Below are 16,704 nucleotides of genomic sequence, written 5' to 3'. Positions count from 1 at the left end.
TACAGCTAGCTACCTTGAAATGGCTAAACTTCACCCTAAGGACGGACAGACACACACACACACACACACACACACAAATCACTTTCATACCAGGTGCACGGATGTACTCCAATGATATCTGTGCCTCATCTACATTGCACAGAAGACCTACTTAAGCAAATGCTATCTGTCTGGAAGTGCCCGAGAACTGACTTTTATAACCTAAGCGATTCCGAGCTCCTTGAAGGAGAAGAAAACTGATGAGCACGTTTTCAGCCATTCATCCTATGGCATGTCCTAAGATGTTCTGCATCAAATCACACATTCTCCCCAGATGTGGTGATTTTAAAGGTCAGCTCTCAAAGGCTAGTATGAAAAATGAGGTTTTTACTGACTCCCAAGTAAGCGGTGGGCAGTCACCACTGCCTTTAGAGGGTCGTTTTATTTTTATCCCTGCGTTACTAAAAGCAACACCCTCCCAGACTTTAGGGCGAAAGAGCTTGTACTTGCACACCTATTTCTTGGCAGGCAAGCCCAAGAATCCTGGAGACGATTACAGGTCTGAAAACTGACGAGGAAGGTATGTTTAGTGGGGAGAGCCGTTCTCGCCACTCCACTGCACCAAGCCGTCTTCTATTTTAAGTTTTTATTGATGAAGTCATGTTTCTTCTCTAGTCACAAACCATCAGCACTACCATCATCATCTCTCACAGTCAGAGTCGACACTCACCATCTCTTTGTGTAAATGAGGCTGAGAAGATTTACCTGTGAATTGGGGTCCCTGTCACAATGAGGGTCTACAGGTAATTGAACCTCCAGATAGCATTTCAGCTCAATCGAGCTCCCCTATCTCTAATAATAACCACTGCCCGTTACTGAAAGCTACTCTCACGACGGCGCTAAGCACTTTACATCGTGCTCACAACAACTCCGAGAGGCAGGCACTGTGACGGTAATATAACATGGCAGCTTGAGCGCTTTGACTTTGGAGTGAAAGATCAAGCTGCAAGGGCAGGCTCTGCCATTTCCTTGACCTTAGGAAAGTTATTTAGCCTTCCTGAGTCTTAGGTTGTCCATACAATGGAGAAAATAAAACGAATAACTAACATTTATTGAATTCTTACTATTTACCAGTGCTGAATCCTCCATCTTACAGCTGGGGAAACTGACACTTAGGTTCAATAACTTCGGCAAGTGTAGGGGTGACAGAGCTGGACTGGAATCGGTTGTGCCCAACCCCCCAAGTCAATGGTATCTGCACGATACTATACTGTTTGCCCCCTCTTGTCAGCGACTGAATGCTACAGGCCCCTGGAATTGATGTTCTCTAAGAGCTGGGCATGGCATATGCCAGGAAAGCTGTCTAGCTTGCCTGCAGCCACTCTTCCATGGCTTGCACTGGAGGGTACGTGCCTTCAACGCCTCTGTGGCTCCAGAATCAGCCAAGGAACACAGCGCACGCCTGTCGGGAGCCAGTGAAGAGCGCGGACTAGAACCTCGTCATTAGGTAGCCATGTGCTCTGAGTCTTGCAAGTGGGAAAGAGCATGGCTGTCAGGCCAGCTCAGGAGACCTGAGACCACAATAAATTAGGCAAGGAAATAAAATACATTGTGCCCAGAGCACCAATCCCTCTGTTCCCTCTCCCTTCCTGTAGCCAGGAGATTTCCCTAATCATAAAGGGGGGACAGGCAGGAGACTGAAGATGAAATTTTACTTCTTAATTCAGGATCATGTACCCCTTCTAATAGAACAGCAACCCCGCTCTGGCCAATTGTCTCCTTGGGTAAAATCAGTCTGACTCCCAGAGACGCTGGTCTTTTTAAGAGAAGCTAGGAATCCGGATGTTCATGTGAGATAGCCTCAGATGCGTAAACGCACACCACTTTTTCAATCTAAGCAAAGTGTAGGCTCTGTATCTATGTATTTCCCCCCTCACTCCCTGCCCTCCACCCCAATAACTTGCCTCCAGTACACCAAGCGCATGTCTCCGTGGCCTCACCTGGTCACACCTTGCTCTGACACCCTAAACTCCTGGTGAACTAGATCAGGACTCAGAAAACCTCAGAGCTCAGACGCTGCCACGATTTTACTGTGTGGTCTTGGACAAGTCGTTTCACTTGTCTGAACCACCCTTTATTCATCTATATAATGGGGATTTCTTTCCTCACCAAATTTTTATTGAGTACCAATTGTGTGGACAGCACCCTGTGTTCAGGGACGATAACAGGAGTCCCGCCAGCCTGAAGGGCCCCTGTGAGACTCAGATGAATAAACCCACGTCCCATGCTCCAGCAATGCAAGAGCTGTAACTCAGACGAAGGTTCCCTGTTCTACGGTGATTAAGACCACAGATGTCTTCGTGGCTGACTCATCCCTTCTCAGGGTTCTGAATCTACAGAGTCATTTCTACAGAGAAATTACCTTCCGGGTGGGCGATTGTGGGCTTAATTATAGGTCAACAGTTCCTGAAACTCAATCAGAGGAGCTTTCTGATGTGCAGGCAATCCATGGAGATGCAAAAGTTTCCTGAAGTACCAACAGCTCTTCCATCAGGAACCATATATAACAGCAAATCAAAAATTATCTGACCGCTAAGAAAGTCTTCCCCCCAGAAGCCCCCTCTGGTCATCCTCAGCCTGACATAAGTGCCTTCCTTTCCCTGTCTTTGAATTCATCAAGTTCTGTTTAAAGCCCTGTTCACTTCTGTGTAGCCCTCACTAGACTCTAAGTCCCCAGGGAGCAGGACCATGTCTGTCTGCTTCACAGTCGAATTCCCACTGCCTGACACATAATAGATGTTCAGTAAATGCTTACCGAATAAATAAACAAATGGGCCACGATTCTGCCAGGCTGTGGGACAGATGTGTAGGAGGGACACGGCAAGGTCACGCCTTTGTTAAAACGCCCCTGCGAAGAAGCAGAATGCAATGCCCCTTTTCTCACCAATTACAGCTTCGGCTTGTATCTTGGAAGAACTAGGTCCTCTTCATTAGAGTTAGGGGAGGAAAAGGTGAGCAGCCCAAAAAAAGTTTTTGTGAGCGCTGCACATTTAAATGTTTCTGAAGTATGCCATTTTAAGGCATCTCCCCATGTTTTATTACAGAGAACTTTTAAACCTTGCTAGTTAGACACCGACATAGGACCCCTGTGTACAGACATAGAGACACATCCAAAATGCATCCAAACTAGAGCAAACAACGTATTTTGGAACTCTTCCAGTAGCTTCTTCGCATACTTTTATGCTAATGCAACCATCTTACAGCCAAAACAGCCAAACTGCAAACACCTGGCTTGAATCCTCAGAAACTTGAACTCATCAGGAGGAGCAGCCGAGATGTAAAACCCCAAATTTATGGCTTTCTTCAGTTATTAAGGGAGTGCCGCGTGTATCCCTCCTAATCTGCTTGCAAAGTTTAGTCAGGAATTCATATTTCACGTGCTCTCACGGGCACAAACAATATTTATTCATTTGTTCTCCGAAGCTGTTTCCTGCAAGTTGCCTTTCTCGGTGTTCACTCAGGGGAGGTGTGCTATTAACTCTGGGGAGGCCTCCTCCATCTCCAGGGAGAAGCCTGACATCTTTTAGGGGAGGCCTTACCTTTGTAATTTATGGTTAAAACGCTTTACATTGCCAAGTGGCATGCTGCCGCCATCTGAAACCCCTTTGTAAAATAAACTGCATAGTCTGCATTTCAGAAGGGAAAACCGGAGTTGTTGCAAGGTAGAGAATGACTCAAGGTCACACGGGGGTCTTTCCTGCCCTTGAATCTTACTGATACAGCCACCCTGATATCTAAGTGCACAGTCACACTGAATATGCCAACTAGCAGGGATTGGAACCCCCACCCTGCCCTGCGTTAAGCAGCTTTACAATGCATTATCTCGTTAGTCCTCAACAGCTCTGCGAGACTCAATCTTATTACTATTCTCACTTTAAAGATGAAGAAACTAGGGCACAGAGAGTTTAATTAACTTATCTACCGTTGCCCAGCAAATCAGTGACGGAGCCTGGATGGGAACCTAGGTAATTTGACCCGAAAGTCTGCACTCTGAATTTACCCACTCACTGGACGGCCTCGCTAGCCGGTCCCTAAGGCGCACTGGCTCACGGGAAACCACGTAGTGTTGTACAGGGTGGGTTCACTCTATTTTATTCCAGCTTTCCCTGTTACTCCCTCCCAGAATGCTTCTCTGAGATCAAGTCTATGGGGAAGGATATTGATGACTTTACACAAAAAGAGAACAATAGGAAGGATGAATATGGATTAGATAAAAGTAGCCCTCACTGATAGGGACAGCCTAACACAAAGTCAGAAAATGGAAGATTAAAACATGTAGGGAAACCAATTTTTAGTTAAAAAAGAAAAAGAAAAACAAACAAAGCTCATTAGCTGCATAGGATGTCCATCGAAAAATTCTGCAACTTACCTGAGTGAAAAGTCATAAGCCCATATTTCCAGAGTACCTCCAATTGATTCTTGCTTCTGGAGATGTAAAAGATACAGTCTCTCCTGACAGCACAGGTGTTTGATAAATGGAGGAACATCTCGTTGCTCCCTTTTCCAAAGCCAGGACTCCCTTTACGTTCCTATTTGACGTGGCGAAATGACTTCGGAAAAACGAGAGGCTATATACCAAATGTTAACAGTGGTGATTGCTGCTCTGATATGACAAATGAACTTCAGATTCTTTTCCTTCCTTATCCATTTTTTAACATTTTTTTTCCTACAGTGAATATATGTCACTTTTGTCATAAGGAAGAGAAACAAAGAGTTTTTGTAAAGACTTTTCAATAAAGGAGTCCCCAAGTCATCCTGCCTCAGCCTCCCTTCATCGCCGAAGGAATGATTGTTTACGGACACTATAAAGGACAGACTGGCAGACCCTGAAAAGAGCAATGAAGCCCCGTGGGTGATTTATTCCCCTCCGCCCTCCTAGCATTTCTTACTTACACCCACTGCAGATTTAAGCCCTCAAATGACAGCATTTCCATTCTCTGGGAAACCTTTCCCCACTATGAAACCCATTCATCGGAAATATTCCAGAAATGCCCATCTTTACAGTGACAAGCATATAAAACTCTAAGCAAATTATAATATTTCTACGAAGGGAACAAAGAGATTTTTAATCACCGTGTGTTCAATCTCGCGTCGTGTTTCTTATTGTGTTTCCGTTCATTGTGGTGCCTCATAATGCACAGTAATACATTTTACGTCTACTAAATGCGCTCTGGGTTTTTATATCACAGTTCAGAAGAATAGCTTCGAAAATCCTTTTGACTCCTTTATTTGAAAACTACATTTGTGGAATGGGGTAATTAAATTCCTATAGTTCGATATAATATTACCTCTGCTATTCTAGCTCATAAAAAGAAAAAACCCAACCATCTTCTCCCTGCTTTTGCTAGAAATGGAATTATACCACAGATATTTCTGTTAATACAAGTCTAAGATTTTGAGAGCCTACTCCATTGTAGTTAAACCAGAAAACTCCCTCTTTTGTACATCTTTATGGAAATTAAAATGACTGCAGAAATCTTCTGTGCTTGATGAATGCATACTAGCTTACTTTGAGAAGAAAAAGTAAGAAGGGCTCCATGTCAGGGCTTTTGAATCCCAGGAAGAAGTTATCTCTAGATGAAGAGCTCGAGGATTTAGGGCCTTAAAATGACTCTAAAATTAGGAAATCAATAATACAGAATCTTTGGTGCAGTTAGGATTTCTTGGGTAGTGGTAAGATCGAGTGCTATCATATCTGAGCATGACATAGATAACGGCGTGGCATATGTGTCACAGAAATATTTCATCCCATCTGCTCCTCATTCAGTATCAGGTGGTAGGAGAATATCCCCATTTTAAAGAAGACATTGGAGGCATGAAGTGGCAATGTAATCTGTCCCGGAACACAAGTTTAGGAAGTAACCAAGCTGGTACTCACATCAAGAAGACAAGAGATAACATATGTTGGCAAGGAGGTGAGGACAAGGGGACTCTTTTGCCCTGTTGGTAGGAATACCAATTGGTGCGGCCACTATGGAAAGCAGTATGGAGTTTCCTCAAAAAGTTAAAAACAGAGCTAACGTATGATTTAACAGTCTCGCTTCTGAATATATGTCCAAAAGGAATAAAAACAGGCTATTAAAAAAGATGTCTATGCTCCCATGCTTACTGCAGCATTATTCAAAATAGCCAAGATATAGAAACAACATAAGTGTCCATCAATGGACAAATGCATGGAGATGTGGTACTCAACGGAACGCGATTCAGCCCTGAGGAAGAAGAAAATTCTGCCATTTGCAACAACACGGATGGACCTGGAGGACATTACGCTAAGCGAAATAAGTCAGACAGCGAAAGATGAATATTGTAAGATCTCACATATGGAATAGAAAAATCAACCTCATAGAAACAGAGACTAGAATGGTAGTTACCAGGGGCTAAGGAGTGAGGGATAGGAGGAGGGATTGGTCAAAGGGTACAAACCTCCAGATATAAGACGGAGAAGTTCTGGGGATCTTAATGTCCAGCATGAAGATGAGAGTTAATAATACTGTATTACATATTTGAAACTCTCTAAGCGTATACATCTTCCCAAAAAAGAGATGGTGATTATGTGACGGGACACAGGCGTTAGCTAACTACTCACTCATATTGCGATAAATAAGTATATCAAATCAGCACATTGCACACCTTAAACTTCCACAATGTTGTATGTCAATCATACCTCAGTAAAGCTGGAAAAAGAAAAAAAAAAAAAGCTGGCACTCAAGCCCCACTGGACTAACTTGGGGTTCAGGCCCTTTCCATCACATCGCGCCACACCACACACTGCCCATCAGACACCCCAAAAGCTGCTTCATCGAGTGCTGAGAGACTCCAGCTGCTGGCTCTTGGTGCTCCTGGATGGATAAAATGAAGAGGGCACAGCGCTCACTCGGCCCGCAGACAGCACGCACTGTTGCCAAGCACCTCGATGTGTGTGAGTCTCCAAGTACCTAAAGTAGGTTGTTGGGCTTTTCTCCCCCTCATCTGCAGTTACACGATGGCTCTCCGAAGCCGCTAGGATACGGTTTTAAACGACGAAGAAAGATTCAAGTTGCAAAAATATACAACTATTCTGGATTGCAAATCAATTTGTTTTTAACCAGAGCGAGTAACGTAGAGCTCACTTTTAATTCCAAATAACGATGGTGTCCTCATCATAACATACATAGATGGCGATCACCTCATAATGGCAAGGACGAATGTCATAAGTGAAACATACAGAGAGAGAGAAAATACCCTTGGCTCCAGCATCCAAGTTCCCGGAAGAGAGTTACAGTCAGAAGGAAGTGAGCCCGGGCAAAAGGACGCTAAGGGAAAACACCGAAAAAGTTATGCTTTATGGGGCTAGCTGAAGAAATACAGTGTTCCTACAAGGTGCTACAATTTTTCTATATGCACAGAAGACATAAAAGTGAAAGTAATGAGTTGGAATAGATACTATTAACTTTTAATTAAGTTACTCTTAGAAATAACACACACACTGATCATTTGCCCAAACATCTCAATTAAGAATGTATAAAAGTGCATTCCTTCCAGCTTTTTGTCAGCTTTGTATCAAATGATCCAAACAGCTGAACTAGTTCAAAGACTCTACATGGACTAAATAAGCCTGGGGCTTATTTCAAGCTTTCTGGAGAGATACTGAAATGGTCATTTTTAATGTCATCCATCTTCAGAAAGAACTAGAGCTGCACGTTAAGTCTCTTAAAAGCATACCTAAGTTCCCCCCTCCCAGGCAGGTAGGCAAAGACGAGTAACCGGGAAACAAGCTAATGTCCTCCCACAGGCAGGAAAATATTAATTAGCAATTCATAAACTAAGGTTACCTTTACAAGTACACTTCGAGTGTGAATTATGGTCGATTATTAGTTTAAGACTAACTGTATATTTCATTACCACTCTCAGCGTGAGAAAGTCCTGGTTATAACTGGAAATTCAAACACACTTGATTCATGACCATCAAAAGCCGCAATCAATGCAAACTCTTTTACTTGGAACAAATAAATTATTTCTTTTGATAAAGTACAAACAGAACCTTGTATTATTAATTTCCTGACAATCCTATTCTGGAAAAAAAAAATTAAGCTGGTAACTGGTTCTCTGTTCACAGTGAATTCTACCCTTTCAAAAATCATTCTACACTTGCATCTCCTAAAAGTTGTTCCTTGGACTATTAAAAGCTTAGGATGCTAATATGCATTCCATAGAAAGAGACTTCTGCAACCATATAATGCATTTCCTTAATTCTCAAGTTCACTGTTTTCACATTTTAACATTTCTAAGATGGAGCTTTATCTTACAATGTCAAAAACTTCTAACTAAAACTTTTTTCCCCTTTAAAAAAAAGCTATTAAATTACAGGTATATTTTACAACCAATGACATCTTAAAATGGTTGGAAACATGGTAAGTTTGGAGAAATAATTTTTTTTTATTACTTGTGGACATTTACCCTGCAGCTTACCACATTAAAGTCTCTGAAAAGTCCTATACTTTACAAACAAAGCTGTTTTCTTTATCTAACTCAATGTTTCCCAAACATATTTGCCCATGGATCCCTTCTTTTCTAAAACTCATAATAACATTTCATGAGACTAATGTTCTGGGAACACATTCTGGGAAAGATGGCTTATTCTTTTATTACCCTTGGCCAAGAGTCTTCGCTCATCAGCTTTCCAAGACCCAGTGACAGAAACCTTCAATCATAAAGTGAAGGTAAACATGTTTCAGGGTCGACAGAACTGAATGGATGACCCAAAACTCTCTGTAGAGAGAAAATTCCAACTAGGCCAGAGGCCGATTTATTCTGCTTGGAAACATCTGTAGTGTATTCATACTGATTGCTTTCTCCACAAATGATGCACGGCTTTGTCTGTTTCAAATGCTTTTATGATGTGAAAAATGAACAGACTGAATTGAAGCCATCTGCGTGGTAGGATGGGACGCACCGTAGGATGGGACGCACCGTTGGGTGAAAGGCACCCCTGTACATTGCCCGACATTTGGAGGGAAGAGAAATCCATATTTTTCTAGGACTGGTTCTTAAATTTACTTCATCAGCAAGTTACTATTTGTGCATTCCCATAAAATTGAATAAAATAAGTCATATGGCCAAAGAGCAGGCAGCAGGAGAGTTTGAGAGCAGACACTCAAAATGAAACCAATGACAAGGCACTCGTTGATGCAAACGTCCATTTTTAGCCCCAATCTACGTCTTAAATAAACTCATCTCATCCCACACAATATCTATCTGCCAATATTCTATTAATCCAGTTTGTAGAAAAAGTATGGAAATACGGAACTAGGACTGGAAGATTACTGTGTGCCTTTTGAAACAGACTGAAGCATTGTCCAACAGGACCCCTGGCTAGCAGGACAACTGATTGTCCTGGACCAGCAGCAGCGGCATTACCAGGGACCTCGTCAGAAATGCCAGATCTCAGGCCCCATTCCACACCTCCTTGATCAGAATCTACCTTCTCACAAGATCCCTAGGTTATTACATACTACGGTTGGGGCAGCATTGGTCTAGGCAATATAACCTTTCTCGGACTTCCTGTTTACTACTCACCAGGGCCCAGATGTCATGAAGCTAGCTGCTCACTTGTGAAGGTGGATAACTCACAAGTTATTTTTGTCTACTAGACACGCAAATGCATCCTGCCTGGTAGGAAAGACACCTTCAAAGTTATGGGGGTGCTACCCTGTAGAACATAAACCATTTTGCACCTTATTCCAGAATTCTCTTTCAGGGACGACATGGTCTCAGTCCCTCAATTCATCATCCTGCTTCTCCCTCATTAACGAGTTAAATAAACCTTTGACACGTGCTCAGCACACATGACAATCATGCTTCAAACTGTTCACGGGTTCATTCAAACCCAGTCATCTCTTGACAGAGATAGGATACTCATCTCTAGTGAACCCCGCAATAGCCACCCTCTCTTGGGAAAAACAGTCAGCAAACAGTAATTAAGAACATCCACTCTGACAGAGAGATGAATCCAGCACGGGTGGAGCCCTCAAGGATGGTAGGTCTAATGCATCACCTAACTTCAGCTACAAGGGCTGGCCACTGAAAGCGTGTAGTTCCGCTTCAGCTTGCAGGCACAGTGTGTAGCCAGAGAACATTTTGTTTTGTTTTAATTTTTGGATTTGAGGGCCTTTAGGTGTAATGTGTATTCTCCGGTTCTCCACAAGCTCCTATATTCCTTATGATCGTATATGAGGCTGTTTCACACGTGTTTGCGACCTAGCTGGCCCCTGAAGGCATTGACGTTTACACCCCTTAAAGAAGGCACTAAGCTATTAAATCCACTTAAGCCAGCGCTACGGTGGGAAATGGCTCGTCTCAGAATCACAGCACACTCGAAGCGGCCCTTATTGGGAATATTTTTGCATATCTATCATGTGCAGACCCTGGACCGCTATGACGAGTATAAAAAGAATGCAGCTGCCAAAGCCAGTGGACTTAGTCATTATCCACCAGAGGGCAAATTATTTACACGTCTAACAATGCATTTGAAATACATTTATGAGGCGTCATCATCAATTTCTTCAGATACAAAAGAGTTTCATTGAAATGGTTCTCCAAGCATAGAAACCACGGCCCACATAAACAGCAGAGATAGCTTCATTCTCAACACTGAGCATTATTGAAATGTCAAAATAAATATCATGCAGAAATACAGCAAGAAGAGGCACTTTAGCTACAGGCTGTAGCCTGGTCCCTCTGAAATCAGACCCAGGAGTCCAAAGGCGGCTCCGGACAAAACAGAGTTTAGTGGGGCCAATTTGTCCTAGTGGACGTTGCTTTCTTCCTTGGATGGACTTGTGGACAGCACATCACAGAAAGTTCTTAAGTGTCTGCCTTCACAGGCGTGACTCTGTTTCCTAAGTGCTTAAATTCACTAAACAAGGAAAAGCAGGCACTACATAAACAGAGTCATTAATAATATAAATCTCACCTAGAGGAAAAGAATAATATGGCCTGTCTCATTGTGCTGCATAAATAGTGATTTCCGTGGTTTTCCATTTGTCCTCTCTATGGATTTTTCTCCTTTGGTACATTTCATCTCTCATTTTACTCCAGTACTTCTTCAGGGGACTTAATGGGAACAATTTTGAGGAAATAGCTAATAACACCTCCATTTCTCATTGGGACAGCTACGAGGCCTCACCAACCACCACTATCCCCCCACCCCTGGACTTTTCACACCTCCCAGTGAGGCCTTAGTTAGCCCTTAATCTCTCTTTTTTTTTTAAGATTTTATTTATTTATTCGACAGAAATAGAGACAGCCAGTGAGAGAGGGAACACAAGCAGGGGGAGTGGGAGAGGAAGAAGCAGGCTCCCAGCAGAAGAGACCGATGTGGGGCTCGATCCCATAACGTCGGGATCACGCCCTGAGGCGAAGGCAGACGCTTAACCGCTGTGCAACCCAGGCGCCCCAGCCCTTAATCTCTTAGTCTTTTACCTGAGTCATTAAATTGGGCTTCTAGCTACAGTACATGGCTTGAGGGTCATTAATATGCAGTTATCCAATAGGTTATTTATTCCAGGGTTTACTGGCCGGAATCTGTGTTTTCTTTCAAAACCACCTTCCAGTAGTTTTCCGTTCACTTTCTTTTTCACTGAGAGATGGGATGTGGTTTCAGAAGTCAAGAGAAGTTTTAGTAGGGTTTCAGGGAAAATCTCCCTGGCCTCCTTGCACTGGGAGTCTTTCCTCCATACTCCCCACATCACACAGAAAAAGCTTTCCAGATTTCTCTTCGGTCTGTGAGCCACTTTTCAGAGTAAATGGGCAGTCTATAAAACTGGAAGGAACTGGAGGAACTGGAGCTGCAAGGCTTGTGAGAGGCGGGAAAGCAGAGGGGGTTGGTGTCAGGGCTGCTCAGACAATATGGGGGAAAGAGGAATGAGTGGATCAGGCAAAACTCTCCCCTGCATTTAGAAGAGATTCGAAATCTTTTGTGTTAAGGTCTTTTGCACGTTTGTACTCTCTTGGGTTTGGTTGGTTGGTTGGTTGTTGTTTGCTTGTTTCAACTGTGAAAGCTACTGCAAGAGTCCAGAAAGGCTGGCTCTCTTAGGGGACACTTGATCCTCAACTTGTCACCAGGTACTTCTTACATACAAATGAACCTGTCTGCTGGCCCCTGCTCCCAATTCCGAATCCCAGTCTCCACCACTGAACTCAGAACTCAAACACGTTCGGACGACTCCCCTTAAGCCCACTTGTCCATATCTCTCCTAATAAAAGCTGGGAGCGCCTGGCTGGCTCAGTTGCTTGGGCATCTGACTCTCGATTTTGCCTCAGGTCATGATCTCAGGATCACAGAATTGAGCCCCACGTCGGGCTCCATGCTTAACCCAGAGTCTGCTTGAGATTCTCTTTCTCCCCCTCTGCCTCTGCCCCTCCCCCTGCTTATGCTCTCTAAACTAATTAATTAATTAATTAAATCTTAAAAAAAAAAAAGCTGACGCTGATTCTGGGTTTTCCGTATTTTTGCGTACAAGGTCATGAGCTCCTTGATGCAAGTACTACCTTTCTGTCTTTTTCCTATTCCTACCTCACGGTATCTAGGACTCTTTACCCACTTAAAGACTAACTGTTGATTGGTGTTTGCAGAGGTGCAGATACATTCCAGGAAAAAGCAATGAAAAAAATGAGAGAGAAAGAGAGAGACATGATTAATGACCTAATGATCTCTAACAGATGGAAGTATTTCTGGCTGTTGTAGCTAGGGCAATCCACAGAGAAAGGCATTAGAATCATGCTAAGGAATATAAGTTCCAAAAGAAAACTTACTCATACTACAAATTTACTGGTCCTAGTAGAATAGGTTTCAAGGTACAAGTGTTTGTTCTTTCTTGCAAATGTAAGAATAGAAAAAAGAATAATGCCCCCCCTCCAAAGATGTTCTGCCCTCTTCCCTGGAATATATTCTCTTTCCAGATATAGTTAAGAAAATGGATCTTGAAATGGGGAGATAATTATAAATTATTTGGGGGGGGGGGCAATCTAATCACATAAGTCCTTAAAAACAAAAAACCTTTCCCAGCTATAGCCAGTGAAGAGAGATGTCACAATGGAAGGAAGATCAGAGAAATGCCACATTGTGGCTTTGAAGACAGAGGAAGAGGGCCATGAGCCAAGGAATGCAGGCAGCCTCTAGATGCTGGGAAAAGCAAAGAAACGGATTCTCCCAGGGGCCGCCAGAGAGGAACACAGCCCTGCTCACACCCTAATTGTGCCTCTGTGTCAGACTTCTAAGCTTATGAAACCGTAAGATAACCAATTTGTGTTGTTTTAACACAAGTTAAAGTCACCCGTAATTTGTTAACGGTAGTGATATAAAACTAATACAAAAGGCTATCCTCGTTTTCAGCATGGCCCTGTAAAGCGCTGAGCAGGCATTCACTTCTGGACCCCCAAGCTGGAGAGATGTCTTATCCTGGCTGAAACTGTCCCTCCAGTCCCTCTTCCTCCCTTCTCAACTTGGCTGACTTTGTCATCTTTCAAGATTCCACACAAACCTTCTCTCCTGTGAAGAGGCTATAAATTCCCCAAATGTGAGGCCCTGTTATATTCTTGATGAATGTTAGCTTGAATGATGGACTTAATTAATTATCATTTGATGGAGTGTAAAAATAAGGGCCAATAAAACTATTTTCTTGTCACTGCTTTTAAGAAAGGTATAAGAGCCCTTGCTAGGATCCGCCTACATTCACATCCATGAAGTCCTACCTTATTCCTTCTCCTCTCTTCGGACACACACACACGCAGAGCCTGGCAGAGTGGAACCCTGGTTTGTGACTGTTCAGAGTCAGATAAGTAAGCAATACGCACACCCCTGATGAAGAGTACAAGCTGTAGGGGCTCAAAGACTGAACCCAGAAAGTTTCAAGGGAAATTTTCAAGGCATGGAAAAAGTTCTAAAATGTGGAGATTGAATCAGAGCCAAGGTTTGAGAATTAAATAACAGAACTCAGTGGTGTGCTGGTTTTAAAATATGCCTACAAATATACAAATAGTCTGACACGCCTTTCTTCAAAAGGTGGAGACTAATTTCCCTCCCCTTGAGTATGGGCTGGAGTGAGTCCCTTCTAATGAACACAATATGGCTGACATCAACAACATGTGATCAAGTCACAAAAGTCATTTCCACTTCCTCCCCTTGATCTCTCTCTTTCTCCTCCCCACCCAATCCCCTCATTACTTGCTCTAGAGGAAGTGATTTGCCAATAGCCACATGAGTGAACTGTCTTGGCAGAAGATTTCTAAATCTTCAGACAACTGCAGACCCGACCATGTCTTTTTTTTTTTTAAAGATTTTATTTATTTATTTGTTTATTTATTTATTTGACACACAGTGAGAGAGAGAGAGAAAGCAAGCACAAGCAGGGGGAGCGCAGGCAGGGGAGAAGCAGGCTCCCTGCTGAGCAAGGAGCCCAATGTGGATCCAGTCCCAGGACGCTGGGATCACGACCTGAGCCAGAGGCAGACGCTTAACGGACTGAGCCACCCAGGCGTCCCCCTTGCCCACATCTTGACAGCAACCACAGGATGAGTCCCTGAGCCAGAACTACTCAGCTAAGTTGCTTTCAAATTCCCAAACACAGAAACTATGAGATAATAAATGCTCGCTGTTTCCAGTGCCTAAGTTTTCAGTGATTTGTTATGCAGTAATAGATAGCCATATACATGAGACACAAGCCCTCGGGCAGAGCTTGCAAATTGGAAGTCAAGATCCTGATTCAGTCTACAAATATATTTTCCTCAGCTCATCATGTTTTTTATGAGCCAAAATTTAAAAATCATTTAAATTCATTTAGAAATCTAGATTTCCAGTCTCTCTCAAAAATGTGGAGATCTGGCCACAGAAAGGCCTGCACGCCGGTCTGGCAGCTGTGAGTGAGAACTGAGGACCTGCCTTCTGCTGCCGGTTCTCCCAAGCTCCCTGGAGCCCCCACGAACGCCGCTAACTACTCATCGCTACGCCGACACTAACAGCCTGGCCTTTGCACTACTCTTTATCTCATATTAGAAAAATATTTCTCATTTCTTATATCTCTGTGAAAACTAGGAAACAAAAGATAAACTGAAAGGGCTTATGTGTCGTAAGAAATCTAGGAGAACAGGGGCGCCTGGGTCATTCAGTTGGTTAAGTGTCTGACTTTGGGGGCGCCTGGGTGGCTCAGTCATTAAGCGTCTGCCTTTGGCTCAGGGCATGATCCCGGCGTTCTGGGATCGAGCCCCGCATCAGGCTCCTCCACTGGGAGCCTGCTTTTTCCTCTCCCACTCCCCCTGCTTGTGTTCCCTCTCTCACTGGCGGTCTCTCTCTCTGTCAAATAAATAAATAAAATCTTTAAAAAAAAAAAAAGTGTCTGACTTTGGTTCAGGTCAAGATCTCAGGGTCCTGGCATTGAGCCCCACATTGGGTTCCATGCTCAGCAGGGAATCTACTTCTCCTTTTGCCTCTGCCCCTCCCCCTCCCCCTCTCCCTCCCTTTCCCCCTCCCTCTCCCCCTCTCTTTCCTCCTCCCCCCACTCGTGGGCTGTCTCTCATATAAATAACTAAAATCTTTAAAAATAAAAAAGAAAGAAAGAAATCTAGGAGAACACTTATTTCTTGGTGGGAGAGAAGAATATCCCTGCATGCCTAATATGCCATCAATGAGTATCTGTGTCAAATACACACAACTTAAGATTCTAGAAGCTTTGTTCATTTAGGCAAATGGACTGGCCCTGTCAATGAGTTAGATAAAGCTGCTCTTTCTCACCCCGGGCTCTTAGAAATGGGTTAAGGTAAGGACAATGAGTTTGCTAGATTTGGCTTTGAGCATCTGAAAGGAAGCCACCAACATGACACTTTTCCCCTCATATTGCTTGTTTTGAGAAAAACCTTGTTGAGAACACAGCAGCTATCAAATCTTCTGGTTTTGTACTTACAATAATTGCTTGGCTTCAGCTTCTTCTTGCTGACTCGGATTATGTCTGACCACACCCCTATTGACTAATCGGAAATAATATCAAGCTCAACCCCTACTTTTCCATAAATGTATATATTACTATTCCTAATGTCTCTAGGAAATAAACACTGAACTAGAACACGAGTCAACGAATATCAGCACACAAGCCAAATCTGGCCCACTGCCAGCTTTGATAAATAAAGTTTTATTGGAACACAGCCACACTCATCCATTTTCATGTTGTCCACGACTGCTTTTGCCCCATGGTGACTGAACTGAGTAGTTGTGACAGAGACCTTATAACCTGCAAGCCTAAAATATTTATTATCTAGGGACATCTAGGTGGCTCAGTCAGTTAAGCCTTTGCCTTCGGCTCAGGTCATGATCCCAGGGTCCTAGGATCAAGTCCCCCATTGGGCTCCTTGCTCAGCAGGGAGCCTGCTTCTCCCTTTGCCTAGAGCTCCCCCTGCTTGTGCATGCACTCGCTCTCTCACTCTCTCTCTCTCTCTCTGACAAATAAATAAGATCCTAAAAAAAAAAATTTTACTATCTAGCCACTCCTTGAACAAGAAGGATAAAATGCAAATATTTTGATAGTTAATAAGCTAAGAACACATCGTGCTTCAAAAGAACAGAACATGGGAAACAGTGAAGTCATCACGCCCTCTCCAGGGCATAGTCAATAACTCTAAAGCTTGCTTTACCTTACA

General features: G+C 43.3%; 1 protein-coding gene across 1 annotated transcript in view; it reads right to left on the bottom strand.

Moving 5' to 3' along the window:
- TPH2 (tryptophan hydroxylase 2) overlaps positions 1-16,704 on the bottom strand; it is a 107,267-nt gene that overhangs the window by 19,631 nt on the left and 70,932 nt on the right. The window lies entirely within an intron of this gene.

Source organism: Ursus maritimus, unplaced genomic scaffold (assembly GCF_017311325.1).
Source record: "Ursus maritimus isolate PB19 unplaced genomic scaffold, ASM1731132v1 scaffold_21, whole genome shotgun sequence".
NCBI classification, from domain to species: domain Eukaryota; kingdom Metazoa; phylum Chordata; class Mammalia; order Carnivora; family Ursidae; genus Ursus; species Ursus maritimus.
Note: the sequence above shows the minus strand (reverse complement) of the source record. Positions and strands in the feature narration are given on the sequence as shown.